Raw genomic sequence first — 22,554 nt, 5'->3', positions numbered from 1 at the left:
ATAACTTGATTACACGTTTACATCATTGGTACATTTTCTACCAAGTTACCCCAGATGCAAAAATTTATTCCTTTAAAGACTCAATTAACTCAGTTAACATATTAACTGAAATAAAATGGATACAATCATATCAATTAATCAAAAGATATAACTTATAGTTAAATATTTCTTGGAAATATTAACAAATAATGAGCAAAAGCCATTTTTTCTGCTTGCAAAATTTTATCATTCCAAACTTGTAGCTCATAATATAACTAATAGTGAGACTTACAGTGCCTTCCCTTTAGACATGTTCATATGCAGGTATGGAGTTCCTAGTCAATGAAATATCTATTTTTTTTTTTCGAGACAGGGTTTCTCTGTGTAGCTTTGCGCCGTTCCTGGATCTCGCTCTGTAGACCAGGCTGGCCTCGAACTTACAAAGATCCGCCTGCCTCTGCCTCCCGAGTGCTGGGATTAAAGGCATGCGCCACCACCACCCGGCGAAATATCTATTTTAAGAATCATATGTTGATTAAAATAATTTTGAAAGCTGAGCTAAAACTGTCTTTCTTCGGAGGTTTTCATTCTTTATGTGTAAAATTCAACAAAATCAATACACAAAACATTGCTATAAGGCAAGTTTACCCAGGTCAGTAAGGTAATTGTCAGATTATTATAAAGCAGAACTAGTGCATTAGGAAATGTAATATCAGCTTATGAATATGGGGAAAGACCCTAGATGCAGCAGTTGTAGTTTTCATACTATGGGCACAGTGGTAAGAGACAAAAGCCCTGCTTTCTTGAAGCATGCATTCCAATGGGAGGGGAGACAGGGTAAATGATAATGAAAAGAAAATATCTGATCCATTTTAGTAACAAAAATTGGGGTATCTAGACAGATCCAACAGAGTATTTGTGTAATTTTGTTGATGAAAATTATGGAATGTTATTAAAAACCACAGCATCTAAATAAGGAACTGTGTTGATTGATGCTTTATAGTGAAGCCAGTTCATCTTAAATGAAATACAACTCCAACCAACATATGGTAAGGGAGACAACAGTAAAATCAGCACGTACAGTTCAAAGGGGCCAATAATGAAAGATTTGGAGAAAGAGTGCACCTTAAGAAATCAAGATTTTGGGGTTGGGGATTTAGCTCAGTGGTAGAGCACTTGCCTAGCAAGCGCAAGGCCCTGGGTTCGGTCCTCAGCTCTGGAAAAAAAAAAAAAAAAAAAAAAAAAAAAAAAAAAAAAAAAGAAATCAAGATTTTATTGATAAAGTAAGTCAGATACTGTTGCTTTAATCAAAGATAAAAAATCAATGGAGTATACTACAAAGTCCAAACTATGTTTGAGCACATTTAACATAAGACTGAGGCCATATAAGAATCCAGGACTGAGACAGAGAGATGGCTCAGCACATACAAAATGTTTGCCACCAAGTCTGACAACCTGAGTTCAGTCCCCAGAATCAAAACAGAAGGAGAGGACAGCCGCACACAGTTGCCCTCTAACCCCTTCATGTGCCATGGTATACACAGGCCCACACATGCACACATGATAATGATAGTAATCAATTTTAAAATTAAGGACACAAGATTTCCCATTATACAAATAGATCCCAGTGAGATACTTATTTACATGGGGGAAAATGACCAGAAGCATCAAATGTTTGTACTCTAAGGACACATTTTATCTATTTGTTTTTTTGTTGTTGTGACCAAATACTTGACAAGAATAAATTAAGAAAGAACAGTTTCTTTTTACTGCAGTTCAAGGGGATGCAGCCCATCATTGTGGGGAAGGCATGGCAGCAAGATGGCAAGGCAGCAGGTAACACAGAAATAGAAGGGATCGGAGAGCAGCCCTATGGTTCAATGACCCTCACATTCAAGGTGGATCTTTCCACTTAAGTGAAACTTTCTGGAGGCATTCTTATAAACATACTCACAGATGTGTTTCCATGGTGAGTCTGAAACTACCCAAACTGATAATAAAGATTAACCACAGCAGGGTAGGAAAAGACTTCTTACAAAAAATATTAAATAAACACAGACAACAAAGGAAAATGCTTGATACATTTGACTTCATTAAAATTACAAGCCTATGCATGACAACAGACATTATAAAAAGGTAAAATGACAAGACCACCTGCCAAGAGAATATTTACAAGATAAAGAAGCTTCAGATCATTCCCACGCAGGATACATAAGCATGCACACCAATCAACATAATAAACAATACTATGGGGGGAAAGTAAATGAGGTAAACTGGCAATTTTCAAATGAAGAAACATGAATGAAGAAAAGATGTTCATATTCACCGTAGTCAGAGAAACTCAAAATAAAATAAAACAACCACCTAATAAAATAATTTAAATATATCCCAATAACAAGTGTAAGTAAAAACAAATCATTAAAAGTACTTGGAGATAAATTTAGTATTGCCCATTAAACTTAAAAATATTGTTTGGGTGGGAGCTCCACTTCAACCCCCAGCACCCTGGCATCCCTATACCCAAAGAGTCTGGAATATTTGGAAGGAGTCTGGTGGAAGATTCACCTCAGCCCCCTTCCCCATCTCTTTCCCTAAACCTGCCCCTTCAAAGCCCTACAAACACAGCTCCTCCCCCAGAGAGGCTCAGGACAACTCCCACAGGGGATGCATAAGTGGTATCCCTGAAAACAGACTTGTGGTTCTTCCACTCTTGTCCCCTTCTCCTCTCTGCAGGGATGGGGAATCACCCAGGAGTGCTTTACTCATTAAACCTGGACTTTTCCTGATTTGGTTTGTTGCAACGGTGGAGAGGCCTCCGGAGGCCTAAAACTTATCATATGTATCACTCATGACAATGGATTTACATTTTATTGTTAGAAAAAAAACTCAGAGCACATAATTGAAAATACTTTCGTGGAGCACTACAGTTTTTAATATTACTTTTATAAAAGGTAAAATCAGAAGATTTACCATGAAATAATAGAATGGGATCTTAAAAACCTTTGAAAATAATAAATAGAGATCAATGAAAGCAACCAATTTAGAGCAAAGCATGAGACTTGCTCCTATAGTCCCAACACTGGGAGAGTGGGACTGGAGGATTGCTGTGTTCAAGGCCAACATGGGACACATGTGGACTGCAGGTTAGTTTAGTCTGGACTACAGAGTCAGATCATATCTCAACAAATAAATCAAAAGCTATTTGGGCAGTCCATGCTAGCCATTTGAAGTTTCGTTTTCACCATTCCCTCCATCTGGAAAAGAAACGAGGCACCATTCTTTTTTTTCTTTAATAATTTTTTTAGATAATAATATAACAATATCAATTCCCTAAAAATCTTCTCTGTGTCTCACTTTCTCTCTTACAAGTTGTAACCAAGATAATAGATAGATAGACAGATAGACAGATGATAGATAGATAGATGATAGATAGATAGATAGATAGATAGATAGATAGATGATAGATAATAGATGATAGACAGATGATACTATAATAAATGATATGCAGATGATTTATAGAAGGTAGATGATAGATTGCTTGATGATAGATGATAATAGATGATAGATAGGTGATAAATACATAGATGTGTATATGTGTGTAGGTGTGTGTATAACATATTCAGTCTATGTAATATTACTTGTACGTATATGTTTTCAAGGCTGATCATCTGGTATGGGATAACCAATTGCTGTGAAATAATCCTTCTGTACACTGTAAATTATGCTGTGATTGGTTTAATAAAGAATCTGAATTACCAATAGCTGGACAGGATAAGGTTAGTTGGGAAAATCAGACTAAGGATACTGGGAAGGAGGCCTGAGTCAGAGTAGTGACCAGGAGATGCAGAGGAAACAAGACATGCTGGAGGACAGGTAAAGACATGAGCCACATGGCAATATGTAGATTAACAGAAATTAGTTAATTTAAATTGTAAGAGCTAGTTGTTAGTAACAAGCCTAAGCTACAGCTGTGCATTTATAATTAATATTAAGTCTCCATGTTGGTTATTTGGAAACTGACAGGCAGCAAAGAAAAGTCTGCCTATAACCAATTGGTGCATTCTTCCCTGGGGAAGACTATTTCTCCTGCTCACAACAATCCTTAGTGGCTTTTAGCTCTTTGTGTAGAGTTGAGGCCTCCTGGGCTTTTCCCTTTCCACATTAGTATGTCTATTGGTACTGTCTTTGTTCAGGTCATGTTTAGGTTGAGATGTTAATGAGACCTCATGTATGTAGATTCTCTGACATTTCTAGGAGATACAATCTCACAACAAACTTCCAGTTCCTCTGCCTTCTATAGTCTTCCCATGCCCTCTTCCACAATGTTCTCTGAGCTTTAGTTATAGGAGTTGTAGATGTATCCATTGGGACTGTGCTTCACAATTCTGCATTTTGATCTGTTGTGGTTTTCTAATAATGGCCTCCATCTGTTGCAAAGAAGGGTTTTCTTGATGAGGAGTAAGAACTAAATGTATCTGTAGGTATAAGATAAATATTTATAGTGTAGTTGGGACTTATTCTGATTATGTAAAGTGGTAGCTGTAGGTTCTCCTCCAATAGCTTCACTAGCCCTGAGTGGTTGGCTACGCTTCCAATAGTAGGCATGATTTCTCTTTTGTTGAGTGAGCCTCAAGTCCAATTAGAAATCTGTTGCTCGCTGCCAAGGCATGTTTGCCACTACTGCACCTGTAGGTTTATTGTGCTGTGGGGGTTGTTGTGGTCACAGGCATCATAGATTGGTAAGACTATAGGTTGCTACCCTCCTTTGGAAGCTTGCATGGTGCCTTCTAGACCATGAAAGCTAGTTCTCAGATTATACATAATTTTCTTCTTCTGTTTGTGGACACCCAGCTTTCCTAGCACTATTTCTCTTCAGTGTATGTTTTTGGCATCTTTTTTGAATACCAAATGGCTGAAACTATGTGTACTCATGTTTTGTCTCAGCCGGCACAGCTGTGGGCATCACGGGAACCTGGAAAAGAAGACAGTACTAGACAAAGACGTAAGACTCTGGGTTTAATTGAAGAATGAACTTTTTTTTATTTTTCCCACTACTGTTTATATATTGTCTTTCTGGCTCCTAGAGATTGCATTTCAAGCAAAACTCCAGCAAACAGTTATCTTTAACCCCCTTATTGGAGTTCCTTCTTCTGCACTTCTCTGCCTTTGTGACCTTGTTTTGCCCCTGGAGACATTTCTCTGAGTCTTTATTTTGTGCCTGGGTCCGTGTATGTCCCTGAGAAAGAACCACAAATCATCTGGGTCCCCAACAATGTTTGATATTAGATTTTGTTTCATTGGTCGACATGTCTGTTTTTGTGCCAGTTCCATAGTTTTTATTACTACAGCTCTGTAATGTATCTTGAGATCTGGAATGATAATACCTCCAGGATTGTTTTGGGGTTTTTTTGTTATTATTGCTGTTGCTTTGTTTGTTTTGCTCAGGATTAGATATCTAAAGTCCCTCAGGTTTCCATAAAAATTTTAGGATAGTTATTTCTATTTCTGTGAAGAATAAGACGGGGATTTTCATTGGGGTTGCATTGAATCTGTAAAAGGCTTTTGGTAGAATTGCTCAAAAACCACTCAGTGAGTCTGTGCATCTCAGATATATGGATAGTGATAAAAACCAAACTGTCTGAGGTCAGCCATCCATGTGTTGTTCTGCTCTTGTTCACCTCAAACAAGTTACTGAACTTCTCAGAGCCTTGGTTTCCTTTTCTGTAAAATTAGGACAACAATAATCATGCTTAAAAGCAGCCAGTGGTGTTTTTGCCCATAATATCCAACCAGGAAATATGAACTATGTATCACTCCTCATTCCCAACAGTAAGGACTAGAAGATCTGAGTTAGATGCATATTTACATTGTCTCAAATACACAGAACAGAATGAATCATGGCTGCCCTCTGTCCCCTGCTGGTGATAAATTACAGAAGTGATTTAGGTCGGTTTGTGTCTTATCTTTAGTCTTCAACTACAAAATAAGTAAATGAGCAAAGATAAACTGGAAAAACACTGTAACACTCACCACTTTTACTGTCGTTATGTTTGTCTTTATATTTTAAGTGTATGGTGTGTGAGTGTGTGCGTGCATGTGTGTGAGAGTGTGTGTATATGTATGTGTGTGTATGTGTAGGTTTATATGTGTGAGTGTGTGTGTGTACTTGTGTGTGTGTATGTATGTGTGTGTGAGTGTGTGTATGTATGTCTGTGAGTGTGTGTGTATGTGTGTATGTATGTGTGTGTGAGTGTGTGTATGTAAATGTGTGTATGTATGTGTGAGTGTGTGTATGTAAATGTATGTATGTGTGTGAGTGTGTGTGTATGTATGTGTGTATGTATGTATGTGTGTATGTATGTGTGTGAGTGTTTGTGTGAGTGTGTGTGAGTGTGTGTGTATATGTATGTGTGTGTGTAGGTTTGTGTGTGAGTGTGTATATATGTGTGTGTGAGTGTATATATGTATGTCTGTGAGTGTGTGTGCGTGTGTGTATGTATGTGTGTGTGAGTGTGTGTGTATGTAAATGTGTGTATGTATGTATGTGTGTGAGTGTGTATGTATGTGTGTAAGTGTGTGTGTGAGTGTGTGTGTGTGTGTGTGTGTGTGTGTGTGTGTGTGTGTAGGTTTGTGCACATGAATGAAGTGCCAGAAAGGGACATTGGATCCTTAAAGCTTCAGTTACAAGTGGTTGTGAGCTGTCTGGTGTGGTGCTAGTAGTCAAACCCCAATCCTTTGCAAGAAAAGCAAACACACAACCACTAAGCCATCTCTCCAGAATTATAATTTGACTCTTGAAAAATCAAAGACTTACTGAAGGTATCTATAAGTAGTATTTTTTTCTTTGCAGTGCTGGGAATCAAACTCAGAGCCTCATCCATACTAGACAAGCACTCAACCACTGAGCTAAAAACTCAAACCCTTGTTAATTTTTTAGTTCATTTGTGTTTTGGCTTTTGGGGTGGGGTTTTACTCTGTATTCCACGTGGGCTTGGAATTCACCATCTGTGCACAGGCTTCACTGAAACTCATAGGACCCTTCAATCTCCCAAGTACCTATAACACAGGCCTGACCACTAACGGTAACATACAGAAACAGTTAAAGCACACATTTGAAACATCAATGGCAGATGAGAAACCTGAAAGAACTAGAGGTCTGTCAACATAATGTCTCTATTTAACAAGGAGAAAACAGAAGGTCAAGTGGAAAAGCCATACCTGTGTCTCATCCTGGTTGATGGCAGGTCAGGTTTTCACGGGGCATAGGCTTTGTCATAGTGATCTTAGGAGCTGTGGTGTATCATGCATGACAAATGAATATGTGAGGGAGAGGAAGGAAGATGGAGAAGCGAAATGTTTTTCTTTTTTTCTTTTCTTTTCTTTTTGGGGAAGAGGCTACAAGGGGGGAGGAGGCTACAAGGGTGGAGGATGGACATAGAAGGACTGGGAAACTAGTGGGATTAAGGTATATGGTGTGAAATTCCTAAAATGAAAAGAATTATGTTAACTGAAAAAGACAGAAATAATCACTACATATAAGAAAACCCAGCATAATCCTTTGGAGAATGAGATCTAAACCAGAACTGCCAGGATGAAATTGGTGGCCATCTTTCTGGGTTGAGAGAAATGTTCCTTATTAGCAGGGTCCTGGAGTCATGCTGGTGGCATGTTGGTGACATCTGGAGTTTCCTGAAAGAACATGAAAACAGCTGGGCTGGACAGTCCCCAAGGGCCACCACTGCTGAAGCCCTGCCTCTGGAAGAGGAACACAAGCTTGCACCGGTGTCTCAGAGTCCTATGGTCTCCTGCCCAGACAATGACACAGTGTAGTTTCAGTCTGATATTCTTGAAATGTGCTCAGCATTTTTTAGGGATGGAGAGAAGTGTGTTTGCTATTAATAAAAGCCAAACACTGTTTTCTTTAAAAAAATAATAATATGATTATAGAAAATATACCAGAAATCTGAGCACAGTGGCACATGCCTGTCATCCCAACACTGGGGAGGCTGAAGCAGGGATCCAAAGTTCAAGGTCAGCCTGGACTATGTGTCAAGACCTTGGCTTAAAAACAAAACAACAAAAACAAAGAAAGGAGAGGAGAGGGAGGAAGAGTGAGAGCAAAAGATGGAGAGTAAATACACCACAAAAGCAGAAAAAAGTGTCATATACTGATAATGATTTGTGGAACTATGACGCTGTCTTTAACAAACCTTTGTCATATGTTTAAAGGTAAATTTAGTCATAGTAACTGTAAATAATGAATTGGAGCAAACAATGAGACAAGCAGCACCAACCATGGAAGGGGCTAGGGTGGGCAGCTTTCATAAAGAGTTCCTAAACTTGTAGCTGGAGTTTTCTCCAGTCTTGCCTGGCCCACAGTCAGGACAAATCTCTCTCACCTGCCAGTTCTGCAGCCGCTTAGACCCAACCGAGTAAACACACAGAGACTTATATTGTTTACAAACTGTATGGCCGCCACAGGCTTCTTGTTATCTAGTTCTTATATCTTAAATTAACCCATTTTTATTAGTCTATAAGTTGCCACGTGGCTCATAGCTTATCAGTACCTTATATCTTGTTTTTTTCATGGCGGTGGCTTGAAGCGTCTCTCTGGCTCAGCATTCCTGTTCCCAGAAAAAAAAAAGCATCATTATTTAAAATGGAAACGTAACTTTTTTGTCCTGGTTTGAGGCTGGTTGGTGGTTTCTGAGTAAGACAGCCTCAGCTTCACATTCCTAGAATTTAAGTTCAATTCCTGCTCTGAATTGGTTTCAGCTTGGTTAGGAAGGGCTCAGGGTAGTAGAACCCCTTAGTCTAATGCCCTCTAATTAATTTTAATAAGAGCTAGACTGAGAAAACTGTAGAGTTTATATTTGATTAATATGATGCTTTCCCTTCAAAATGTATTTCCATAAAAATTATTTTTTGAGTTCCATGTAATTACATACTTACTAAAACTGAACAATCAAAATAACAAACAAGGGCTTAGGGTCCTCAATATTTTCATACATTTTCTAAGTTAAACCAGTAGGTGAAGGATTTTTGTATTTGCTCAAAATCCTTTGTTTAAAATAATTAAAAACATAAGTTTGATTTATATATTTTCAGAAATTTAAATCATTCCAACTGTCAGGCTACTTATAAAGAAATTGTTAGACTATTTTAAAAGTCAAAATTAATGAAGTCACTGAAATATCTCCCAAAAATATAAAATAAGCTACTTAAAGTCACTACTCATAATATACTTAAAATATCATTGTAAAAAATAATAGAAATTTTTAACATGCTTCTAAAAATAAAATCTTACCTTAAAATAAATTTTCTCAAAATACAATTGACCAGAAATCTAATCATGGTAGCCACCAAGTGGACAAAGCCTGGTATTGCATCTCAGTCTGTTCACACGAGCCTTGTCTACTGTGGACGTCATGAAAAAATGTATCTAAGAGTTTAGTAATTAAATAATACACCTTATGTAATTAACACATAAGGTCCTCCTTACTAGCTATCCTCCCTGGAGCTGTGGGTTGCAGTCTGGTTATTCTTTGCTTTACATCTAGTATCCACTTATGAGTGAGTGCATACCATGTCTGTCCTTCTGAGTCTGGGTTACCTCACTCAGGATGATATTTTCTAGTTCCATCCATTTGCCTGCAAACCTCATGATGTCATTGTTTTTCTCTGCTGAGTAGTACTCCATTGTGTATATGTACCACATTTTCTTTATCCATTCTTCAGTTGAGGGGCATCTAGGTTGTTTCCAGGTTCTGACTATTATAAATAATGCTGCTATGAACATAGTTGAGCATGTGTCCTTGTGGTATGATTGAGCATTCTTTGGGTATATGCCCAAGAGTGGTATAGCTGGGTCTTGAGAAAGATTGATTCCCAATTTTCTGTGAAACTGCCATACTGATTTCCAAAGTGGCTGTACAAGTTTGCATTCCCACCAACAGTATAGAAGTGTTCCCCTTGCTCCACATCTTCTCCAACATAAGCTGTCTTCAGTGTTTTTGATCTTAGCCATTCTGACAGATGTAAGATGGTATCTCAGAGTCATTCTGATTTGCATTTCCCTGATGACTAAGGATGTTGAGCAATTCCTTAAATGTCTTTTGGCTATTTGAGATTCTTCTGTTGAGAATTCTCTATTTAGCTCTTGTGGTGGTATTGTATTTCCCCCAAAATATTGTGCACCCTAATAAACATATCTGGGGTCAGAGAACAAGACAGTCACAATATTAAACATAGAGGATAGGCAGTGGTAGCACACACCTTTAATCCCAGCATTCCAGAGGCAGAGATCCCTCTGGATCTCTGTGAGTTCAAGGCCACATTGGAAACAGCCAGGCATGATGACACACGCCTTTAATCCCAAGAAGTGAGCCTTTAACCCCAGGGAGTGATGGCAAAAACAGAAAGATATATAAGGCATGGAGACCAGAAACTAGAAGTGTTTGGCTGGTTAAGCTTTTGGCTGGTTAAGCTTTTAGGCTTTTGAGCACCAGTTCAGCTGAGACCCATTTTGGATAAGGACTTAGAGGCTTCCAGTGTGAGGAAACAGGATCAGCTGAGGAACTGGCAAGGTGAGGTAGCTGTGGCTTGTTCTACTTCTCTGATCTTCCCGCATTCACCCCAGACCATTTAAGATTCATGCTACAAGCTTTGGAGTCCAATTGATGAGAGAGAGGAGGTATTCTATGAGCAAGAGATATTGAGACCATGATTGGAAAAAGTACAGAGACAACTAGCCAAATTAGTGGAAACACATGAACTGTGGACCAATAGCTGAGGAGCCCTCATGGTACTGGATTAGGCCTCTGGATAAGCAAGACAATTGTTTAGCTTGAACTGTTCATGGGGCCCCCAGGCAGTGGGATCAGGACCTGTCCCTAGTACATGAGCTGGCTTTTTGGGGCCTAGTGCCTATGGCGAGATACTTTACTCAGCCTTGGTGCAGGGAGGAGGGGCTTGGACCTGCCTCAACTGAATGAACCAGACTCTGCTGACTTCCCATGGAAGACCTTGCCTTGGAGGAGGTGGGAATGGGGGGTGGGTTGGGGGGGAAGGCAGGGGGGTGGGAGGAGGGAGGACAGGGGAATCTGTGGTTGGTATGTAAAATGAATAGAAAGTCTCTTAATAAAAAAAAGAAAAAAACTTTTAAATAAAAAAGAAAGAAGCCTAAAAAATTACATTATGATTCATAACAGTAGCAAAATTTCAGTTATGAAGTAGCAACAAAAATAATTTTATGGTTTGGAATCATCACAGCATGAGGAATTGTATTAAAGGGTCACAACATCAGGAAGGTTGAGAATCGCTGCTTTAAATCAATTGAATAAATATTAAATCAATTTAAAGACAAACAGGTAAATGTCAATCCTTAATCCTATAATAATTTCCAATATTCATAATTATTAAATTATTAAAAAGAAACAATAACACACAAGTTCACAAATTCTGTAGACATTGAAATATCCTACATTAAAGAGAATGCCTGTGCTTTCCTTTGCACACACAGCATTAAACATGGTATAAAATACATACAACACAAAATAGGGTGACAAGTGCATCCCAACTGTATCCATCCAGATGGGCCTCAAGGGAGCAAGTCCTGTCTGGCCCAGGAAGTAGATCTCCATGTCCAGAAGAATAATCACACTGACAACAACATCCGATATCTAATAGTGTTTCTAAGCATTTCATACAAATGAATTGATTAGTCTTCATAATAAGCAACTGTGGTGGACTTGATAATGTCCAACAAATGATATCAAATCCTCAGTCCTGGACCTTGTAAATGTTATGTTATGAGGATAAAGAGTCTTTGCAGATGTGATTAAAGCACCTGATATGGTGAAGTTACCCCACATGGAACTACATGTAATCAAAACTGTCTCTACAGGAGAAGGGCAAAAGGAGATTAGACATACAGAGAAGAAAAGAAACACAGAAAGGAAGGTGACAGACGGCAAAGGCAGAGGCTTGTCCCTTGCTTCCAGTCATCCTCCAATTATTGAAAAGTGGAGTTCTAATCAGTACTGGACAGAATAAAATAATAATGTTGGTTTATAGAGTATTCCCTTTGATTGCCAATAACTTCACATTATTTTATGTAACTTATTTACACAATACCCAAATTCTTTCTTTGATACTAGACAAATTTTTTCCATTGGTTTCTTTAATAAAATGTAGTTATTATGAAATCATCAGATAAAAACTAATTTGCTTCACACTGCTATAATTTCTCCTCAGTAATAAAGGGTTGCACCATGCCACTAGATAAATAATCAAAATAATCTTGGGTGTTTGTTAAAGACAAAGAAAATATAGGGTGGGCAAGGAATATCAGCTATGACCACATGACCATTCACAGAATAAGAACTATAATTGTCATAATTTTGCTATAAATGTGTGCATATATACATATATTAAGCAAGTATCTTTGTTTTCCCTTATTTTTATCATATAACAAAGGATACTGGTGTTATATTGGTATTTAATTTCTACTAACTTTTCATTATAATGCCTAAGTTGCCGACTATTGGGAGAAGAGCCAACATGATTAGAGGATTTCTCTAATCACTTTCTCTACTAGGGAAGTGTAGCTGGAATTTTCTCCAGTCCCTCCTAGGCCTGTAGCCATTCAGACCCAACACTTGGAAGGCTGGGGCAAGAGAATCAAGAGCTCAAGGCCAACCTAGGCTACATAGTGAGTTCTAGGCTTATATGAAATACATGATATCCTGTATCAAAAACAAACAAGCAAAAATACATTTGCATTTGGATTATTAGACTGAGTAAATAATATCTGCCCTCATTAGTGTGGGAAACAACATTCTAATCATTGAAAGATGCCAGAGAAAACAAAAAGATAGAGGAAATTCCTCTCTTCTTGACCTGAGATGTCCATCTTCACCTGGCCATATATATCAGTACTCCTGATTCTCTGACTGTTACAGTCTGCCCACAGCTTTTGCCATGATCTCCTCCAGTTTGGACTGAAATCATGTCATGGACTCTCTGCCTTATTCTCTGTTGTGGCAGACATAACATTTCTTAGCCAATATAGTACTGTGAATCAGTCCAGCATATGACATTTATTTCTGTCTATCATCTTTCTATTGTATATCTGTCTGTCTGTCTACCTTTTCATCTATCTTTTTTGTCTATATGTCTCTCTACCACCTTCCTTTTTATTTATTTGTTTATCTTTCTTTCTATCCACCCATCTATCTTCTATTGCTTCTGTCACCCATCTATCTTCTATTGCTTCTGTGTTCCTAGGAAGCCTTGACCAATATATTTACAAATACAAAAAATAAAGCAAACTTTTTTATCTTTATTGTATGTTTTCATTACACTGGAATAATTAAAATAGACTACAGAAATGCTTACGATGTTATCTTCTCATATTGTCCCAGTTAATCTTTTCTTTTTCTTAAAATTTAATATAAATGTTCTTCTAAGCACTATAACATGTTAAAGTGATATAATGCACTAGAATTTCCAATTCATACTTTCTAGGTAAAACTTTCCTTAAATTTCTATGAAAAAGGGAAGGAAGGAAGGAAGGAAGGAAGGAAGGAAGGAAGGAAGGAAGGAAAAAGGAAAGGAAGGAAGGAAAGGATAAAAGAAGGAAGGAAAAGGAAAGAGAAAAAGAAAATAGGAAGTAAGCAAATTTAGCAGACAAACTAATTTTTAGATAACCAATTATGTATAAAACTGCCATTCTGCAATTAAATATATAAATTTTTAATGTAAAGTAATATTTTCATTGGAGTGAATTTTTAGCTCTACAATACTTAACTTCTCTCTCAGATAATTTAACTTTGAGCTAAGTGTAACTCTCAGTCAGTCATATATTTGCAATAGATTTTGCAACTAAGCCAATAAAAGATAGTCAAAGACAATATTCATAATTGAAGTGGTGAGCACAGAATGTAGCAAACACAGCCTAAGAATATGACCAACTTGGCTAAATAGATTGGTTAAGTGCCAAAGTAGAACAGAACCCAAAGCTGGACTCACTGGTCAGAAGAGCCATATTGGGTGTGAAGGAGACAAATTGGAGGCTTATGGTGACTTGAGCAGCCCTGGATATCCCTCCCCTCTATTTAAGAAGGAATGTTCCTTCCCATCCACAGATGAATCTGGGTTAGACAGCAGGCATGTGTCATTTAAACATTATATAGCCTAATTGCTAGTCAACCTCTTTTAAAAAGAATGGTATGTTTGTAGTATATTAATTTCAAACCTATCAAAATACTTCAGTAATTCTAAAAAGTCATATAAGAGTTAAAGTTAAACCATTTACTCATTAGTAACATCCTCACATCTGCCTGCTATGTACTTCCCATCAAAATGATTTATGATTTAAAGTTATTCTTTTCCCCTAGTACAATGGCTTAATGATGCCACATAAATCTGACACTAATTTCAGCTACATACCTTTACAGAATATAAAGGCAAGCTCCAGTTCATGTGGAATGCAAACCAATATTGAATTAAGAGTTTAACTTAAAGAAGTGTCATATAGCTGGGCGGTGGTGGCGCACGCCTTTAATCCCAGCACTCGGGAGGCAGAGCCAGGCGGATCTCTGTGAGTTCGAGGCCAGCCTGGTCTCCAAAGCGAGTTCCAGGAAAGGCGCAAAGCTACACAGAGAAACCCTGTCTCGAAAAACCAAAAAAAAAAGAAGTGTGTTATATATATATATATATATATATATATATATATATATATATATATATTATTTTCATATCAAAAACTATATTTTCAAACATGACCTCTTGCAGCAATACTGCTTGGTGTTGAGTGATATTTGACCCCACTGTGCAACCTGAGACTGTGTTAATAAAATCAACCTTGAATCAGGGGTTGGAGCCAGCAACTAGTTGACAGGAACTAGAAATAGAGAGTACAGAGGATCCAGGAAGATGGATAGAGAGATGCACAGGAAGGAGTAGAGAAAGACTTGGAGTTTCACACTCTTTTTGGTTTGGGACCACTGAAGAGGCTCTCTTGTTAGGTCTCTGGTCAGAAAGAAATATTGGCTGATTGCTTCTCAGTCTCTCTGAGCTGACAAGTTTTCACCCAAACATCTGACTCCCGAGTCTTTTTGTTTGTTTGTTTTGTTTTGTTTTTGTAAATGGAAAAATAGAGATTTATTTAAAAACTACTTTTAGCAGCAGCAGCAGTAACAGAGCTGCTGCCAGCAGGACCAGAAATCCCACCAGACCATGGCCTGAGCAGCAAGGCACTGACTGTAGGGATTCAGAGCCACAGACGGTAGTTAAAGTATCAGTAGATTCAGGTGTAGCCACTAAACCAATGGAAAAACAACATCTGGCACCCAACATGAGGCACCAAATGTAGTCAGCCTTTCTTTGGACTGGCAGCTCCCAAATAATGTCAGAGAGACTTATTAAGTATGGGAGCTTAGCCTTAGCTCAGGCTTGCTCCCAACTAGCTCTTAAAACTTAAATTAACCTGTTTATATTAATCTGTGTTCTGCCAAGTGGTTTGTCCCTCTCATCCATACTGTACATCTGACTTCCTCCACATCTCATTGTGGAAACCTCACCTCTCTGACTCTTCCTCTGAGTTTTTCTCTCTCCCCTGAAGTCCTGCCTAGCCTCTCCTGCCTAGCTATTGGCCATTTACTCTTTAGTAAACCAATCAGAAGGCACCTTAGGCAGGTGAGGTAAAGCAGAGAAATCTTTATACAGTGTGATCAGGCATCCTGCAACACAGATGGAAGGTGATGTTACTGCTAGCATATCTTTTCTCATTCACTATTGTTTTAGCTAGCCTGGGTTTCTTGTGTTTCCATATGAAATTGAAATTGTCTTTTTAATTTCTGTGAAGAATTGTTTTGGAATTTCCATGAGGATTATGTTGAATCTGTAAATTACTTTTGGTTGAATGGCCATTTTCACTACATTAATCCTACCAATCTATGAGCATGAGAGGTTTTTCTATTTTCTGTATCTTCAATTTCTTTCTTCAATGTCTTAAAGTTTTTATTATATAAGTGTTTCACTGGCTTGGTTAGAGCCACCCTAATATATTTTTTGAGGTTATTGTGAAAACTATTTTTCCCTGATTTTTTTCTCAGTCTGTTTGTCATTTTTATATAGGATAGCTACTGATTTTATTGTGTACATTGATTTTGCATCCTACTACTTTGGTGAAAGTGTTTATCGGCTGTAGCAGTTTCTGGGTGGAGTTGTAATACCCTAGAACTCTTGAGGCTAAGATAAGAAGAGTATGAGTTTGAGGCCAGGATGAGATATAGAGTAAGGCCTTGCAAAATAAATAAATGTTAATTACGCTGAACTTTAAAATCAAACACAGGTGCTGCAGAAATGGCTCAGTGTTTAAGAGTGCATACCGACATTGTGGAAGACCCAAGTTCTATTCCTAATATATACTCCACAGCTCAAAAATACATAACTTCATCTCCAGGGAAATCTGATGCACTCACTTGAACACACACACACACACATACACACACACACACACACACACACACACACACACACACACACACGAGTTGAAATAAAAAATAAATCTTTAAAGTTTGACACACAATTTTTGAATTGTGACTCTAACAATATGAATTTAGGTAAATTTCCTAGTTTCTAAGTCGTAAGTCTTTTATCAATCAAGTTGGAATAACAAAAATAATTCCTCATGGTTTATTGTGAAGATTAATGACTCACTTAAGGGCTTAGTGCAATTTCTAGCACAGAGTTGATGCTCAGTTAATATGTGCTAATAATACTGATATTCCTCCTCTAGTTTACAACATGAAGTTCACAAGGGGGACCCTGAGAATCCTCTCCAGGTACCTCATTTATGGTGGTGTCTATGAATAGAACCTACGTCATATGTGAGAGTGTTTCAGGGAAGACAGCATGTATCCCAGACTTTTACATACACATGCACACACAGAAAGATACATATATACACATACACACACACACACACACACACACACACACACACACTCATGCACATACACACTCAGCTCTAAAAATCTAAGCAGATTTCAAATTGCTTAAATGGCTTTCCTGGCCAAGAGTCACATAAGTTGCCAACTGGCAATGAAATGATTTTCCACTCAAATCTGGCAGCAAAAGGATTTAAAAGGAAAGCTAGGAAAAGGGCAGAGGAAGTAATATGTTTCCTTCCTCAAGGGCAGTTTTTAGCCTCTTTGGCACCAAGGAGAAAAAAATGTAAAGAGGTAAATCCTGTATGAACTTCAATATTTATTTTTATCAAAAGTAAGAAGTCGCTAGTTAATATCAGAGGGAAAAAGCATGTCCTTTCTACCACCTCTTTCACGTGCTGTGAAGTCCCTTTTTGAAGCTATCAGCGTTTCCCCATTTGGGTGCTCTCCTGGCTAGGGGCAGAGGGAAGGGCATTTGACTTCAGTGAAACCATCAGAAGTTCTCTCTTTAACATACAAAATAGAAATCATAAAAAAAAAAAAACTCACTTGATACTATTCTCACTCCTGAGAGTCAGAGAAGAGGAACTGATTTTTTTTTTAATCTTCCCTGAGCAGAATCACAACTGAAAGTATTCTGATAATTTTTAACCAAACTAAGAAACTTGCAGGGATGAAGATAGCATATGTCTCATCAGAAAACAATACTCAAAAGCACTAACAGGAAATGTTTCCTTATTTATGTGAACATGGCTTAATTCCCAAACCGATTTTATATGTCATAAAATACACTAAAATGGGTCCCTTTGTGTCTGCCAGCAATATGTGGGAAAACTCTCAACCTGGAAAACTGCTGGCCACAGTGGCCTGGGAATCAGGATGGTGATTTGTACTCTTTCCTGTCCTCCACTGAAAATTCCTTACTCTCATCTCCAAGCTCTGTAGCAGACCTCCTGAAGCTGGGTTGTCCTCCATTGACCTCACAGTTAACAAAGCTGTCCTCCTCCCCATGGACCCTATGCTCACCCCCTTCCAAACCACTCCCATTCTTTTCTGTCAAACACCAACACCTAGAAACACTCTGTACCTAGGATTTCCAGAGGACATCACATCTGGACTCAGGTAGGTGATTTCCACTCTCCTTCTTGTCCTCCAGTATAATTATTCAGTCTCATCGCAGCTCTTTAGGAGACCGCACACAGAGGCTTGTCCCCTCTGCCTACCTCCAATCCCTGGTGACTCTGAAAAACCTTCTGACTGACCAAGATTTTCTTCATCCTGAGGACCTTCTCAGTTGCCCCTTCTGGTCCATCCCCATTCCTTTGTGTTAGTCCCAAATATATAAAAACACATTCTACCCCAGACACCAAGTGGCCACAAATGGGAGGGACTCAGAAGCACTCTCTACCAGACCACCCAAGTCACTACACATTCTTAAGATTCAGAGATGGCAACAGAAAGCAAGAAATGGAACACCACCAAACAAAGACAAAGAGAAGACCAGATATTAATACCTACAATCACAATATCCCAAACCCAGATTCCTAGACACCAGAAAAACAAAAGCCACAATCTTTAACACTCAAGAAAATATGTCTCCACCAAAACCCAACAACCCTACAGCAAGCCCTGAGAAATGCAGTATATAGCTGACACACAAGACAAGGACTTAAAAAAAAAAACTATCATGAATATGTTCAGGGACCTTAAAGAGGATAAGACAGTGAAGTCTGTGAAAACACACACATACACACATACAAAAAAATAGTGCAATGAAATGACAAAAACATTTTAAAACATAAAAATAGAAATAGTCTTGAAAGCTTACCATAATTCTAAATAATTCCAGATAATTTTCTCTTATATGACACTGAATTAATCTATGTTCATCCTCAGGTTTATGAATAATACACAATTTGGAGAGATACTTTGCCACCAATGAAAAACAGTTATAATTATATGCTTTCTTATAGTTCCTTCCTAGTCTACTTTCTGTTGCTTTGATAAAACACTAACTAAAACCAACTTGGAAAGGAAAGGGTTTCTTTGGCTTACAGGTTATAGTCCCTCATCAAGGGAAACCAAGGAGGAACCTAGAGCCAGGAACTGAAGCAGTGACCACTGGGAAACACTGCTTGCTGGCTTGTTCTCAGGCTTTTTCAGCTACCTCAGACAACCCAAGACCTCCTGGCCCAGAGGTGGTACCACCCAGAGTGCCCAGATTCCTCCATAAATTAACAATCAGGAATGCCCCACAGATATGCTGACAGGCCAGTCTGAGAGGGCAATTCTTTAACTGATGTTTCCCTCTTCCCAGGAGCCTCCAGTTGTGTCAAGTTAACAGAAACTAACTAGTACAGCCTCTCCATATAAAAGTTAGCTACCAGCTATCAGTAATCAAACTAAATATGCATCAATTTTATTTTGTTTAAAAGCATACTTAGTTTCACTTAGTATTATCATTTAAAAGCATTTCCATTTAATAAAAAGTTTGAACAGAAACACAATAAAAACAGCCCTGGAAACTCAAATAATATACTGCAACCTGGAATATTTTAAAATAAAATTACCTAAACAAAAGACTTTTTTTTATAGCTCGACAAGCAAGTGTATTTGTGAAAAGAAAACTTCAGGAAATTAAATAAAAGGAATGAACTCTATTACAATTGCAAATTACTTTTCCAAGAGTATTGTGGTCATGATGCTGAAATAATGATTAGATGGTTTCAATAAAAATACTGTAATTGTTAATTTAATAGAATTATGTTTCTTATAACCAGCTTTGCTTTAATGTCAGATCTTATATTGCATTAGTTATCTTAGTACACAAAGAGGAAGCGCTGTCACTGATTATGGAAGCTGTTAAAAGATAATATCATGTAATTTAAGCATCATTTTCAGGAGAATCTATTAGCAACCAACACAGTTACTTCTCACTATGTAATTGGCATTGTACTAAAGATGAAAAATGTACTCCTACTCCTAAGATACCCTGAGTACTGAGGAGCTAGATAATGCTGCTGAATTTGTATTTTTTAATGTGTTCACTTGAAGGAAATTATCCGTGTTTTAAATTTTAGGCCAATAAAACTATATTAATTCCAAAATTACTCATTGGAAGAAACTGGGAGCATTAGGCATAATTTCCTCAAAACTAAAGTTTTTGAAGAAAATGGATCATATCTACAAACCTTCTGATTTCAATGTGTTCTGTAAATAAATTAAAACATAAGGATACATTCCATGAACTTTCCTTGGGTAGGTCCCTCCACCTCTCAGCTATTCTCTTGGAGAGAAGTCTCGGTGCCATTAAACAAACCTTTCTTGAATAATATCCTTTTGGAATGTTTTAAATTGAAAATGTATCATATATGCAAAGAATAACTTTGCTTCATTTCTGTTTAGACACTTGCCATGCTGATTCCCCCAACTAATTAGACATTCCCACTTGTCTTAGTTAGGATTTCTATTGTTGTGATGTAACACCATGACCAAAAAGCAAGTTGGAGAGGAAAGAGTTTATTTGGCTTACACTTCCATATTGCTTGCTGCTCATTGCTGAAGGAAGTCAGGACAAGAACTCAAACAGGGCATGATCCTGGAGGCAGGAGCTGATACAGAGGCCATGGAGGGGAGCTGTTTACTGGCTTGCTTCCCATGCCTTGTTCAGCCTGCTTTCTTATAGAAGCCAGGACCATCAGCCCAGGCATGGCACCACCTGCCATGGGCTTCCCCCCTCCCACATTGATCACTAATTGAGAAAATAAATGCCTTACAGCTAGATCTCATGGAGGCATTTCTTCAAGTGTGGTTCCTTCCTCTCTGATGACTCTAGCTTGGGTCAAGTTGACACACAAAACTAGCCGGTACACCACTACAAAATATTTAGGGTTTCAGTTCAATTTTTGTGCAGCTGTTTTAATCCATATTCAGGTGTTTTCCAGAAACTCAAACAACTAAAACTCATTCTTAAACTAATTACCCTGTTTTACACTGAAAGATGGAGAAACCCCACCTGCTTACAAAATGAGAATTATCTTCATTAACAAAGCTTTTCAAACAAATTAAACTTAATTGTATTGTTCTAGTAATTCTAAAACTGAGTGCTTAAATTTCTGTGCTTTGTAATGTAAACATTAGTGTGAGTTCATCAAACTACCCCAGCCTCCTTTTCATAGAGTTAGGTTCTCTTCTCTCCTGTACATGAGCTTCCTATCACTTCCCAAAGGCCTTGAGATACTCCAGCTTAGATTACTGTGTCACAGAGCTGCCACCACCATGCCTACAGAACAGTACTGTAATAGCACTGTAATGTCTGTCGGCTTATTTGTGCTTCCAGAATGTCAGTCCCTGAAAGACAGGAACCTTATTTGTCTCTTAATGCATTTGGTAAGCAGATTTGGGAGAATGGGAGAGAAAGTCAGCAGCAGCTCTCTCTTTTGGTTTTCTATCTCCTGTTTTGAACAATTCAGGACATTATTTGTGACATGGTAAGAGAGATAGATATCTAGATACAACATCAGAAGATTGAGGATGTGTCCAGGTAGGAAGGATATTCAGCATGCTTTGTAAGTACTTGACGGGAGAGAGTAGAGAGTTATGTGAGAAGCCAACCTGGTGCAGGAGGTCAAAATCCAAGTGAGAGTGACACGGAGGACACACCCCAGAGCCAGAGCAGGGAGAAGGAGATCCTGGATTATGTTAGCCTAATGTAGAGAGTCAGAGTCAGAATAAAGAGAGCATCCAGACATGGAGGTGACTCTGCTAATGATTCCAGTGCCCTAGGTAGCTGTGAAGAGGATCCAAGTGTGGAAAGGGCCTAGAATAGGAAGCTAGAATCCACAATCTGAAGCAATTGTCCATATGGGAAGACACCCTATCATGAGTCATGAGAGCCCAATCAGAATGTGATAACATACCCACAAAGGATCTGAGGATCTGTGCATCAGTCTAGGCATCCAAGCAAGATAAATAGCCCCTTGTGAGATAAGGATGGTAAGATGGGCCACTAGGAACAGCAAGACTGATGGATATTAGGCACAGGGAGTTTGAACATAAGCAAAGGGAGAAATGACTTCCACGCAGCAGAGAGCCTCATGCAAGGTACTGACTGAATTCAGTGAGAAGGGCTTTTGCAGGGAGACAAAGGGGGCACTGGCCAAGTCGAGGGTGTGAGTGCTGTGCAATAAGCTCCATCATTAAGTATTGACACATTGTCAGCAAGGCACCCACATAAACAACCATAACACTGATTATAGCCAGGGATATAGAACAAACAACTAACTTAAGCAGAGATAGAAAGCTTCAAAAGAATCCGTGAGAAAGGGGGCAATCTCCCCTTCAGAGGTTGGTTCTGCCTCCTTTCAATTCCCTCTTTCAACTGGCCCACTCCTTCTAATAAAAACAAAATTTATTAAAAGGACTTACAGGCTGTGGTCTGACTATTCCAATATTTGCTGTCTCCTGACAGAAAGTCTAAGAATCAAATAGTTGTTTGGTCCACAGGCTGGTTGTCTCAGCTGGTCTTCAGTATATGTCAGAATCCTGAGGGAGTAGTCTCTAATGCCAGGGAAGGAATGATCTTACCAGTTAGAGTGCAGAGAAGCATATAAATAGCAAC

The 22,554-nt window shown here is 38.3% G+C and overlaps 1 long non-coding RNA gene across 2 annotated transcripts in view; it reads right to left on the bottom strand.

The window, feature by feature from the left end:
- Window positions 1-1,330: 1,330 nt before the first annotated feature.
- LOC128118226 (uncharacterized) overlaps window positions 1,331-22,554 on the bottom strand; it is a 100,567-nt gene continuing 79,343 nt past the window's right edge. Inside the window, exons 5-7 of one of the 2 annotated variants that reach the window (XR_008221053.1) lie at window positions 8,547-8,603; window positions 7,198-7,668; window positions 1,331-5,700 (exon numbers count right to left, since the gene is read on the bottom strand). This is a non-coding gene — a long non-coding RNA (uncharacterized LOC128118226). The other variant, XR_008221052.1, reaches the window with a different exon arrangement.

This window comes from Peromyscus californicus, unplaced genomic scaffold, assembly GCF_007827085.1.
Source record: "Peromyscus californicus insignis strain IS unplaced genomic scaffold, ASM782708v3 Scaffold_22__1_contigs__length_63687245, whole genome shotgun sequence".
NCBI lineage: Eukaryota > Metazoa > Chordata > Mammalia > Rodentia > Cricetidae > Peromyscus > Peromyscus californicus.
The sequence above is the reverse complement of the archived record's forward strand: the minus strand, read 5'-3'. Positions and strand labels throughout refer to the sequence as shown.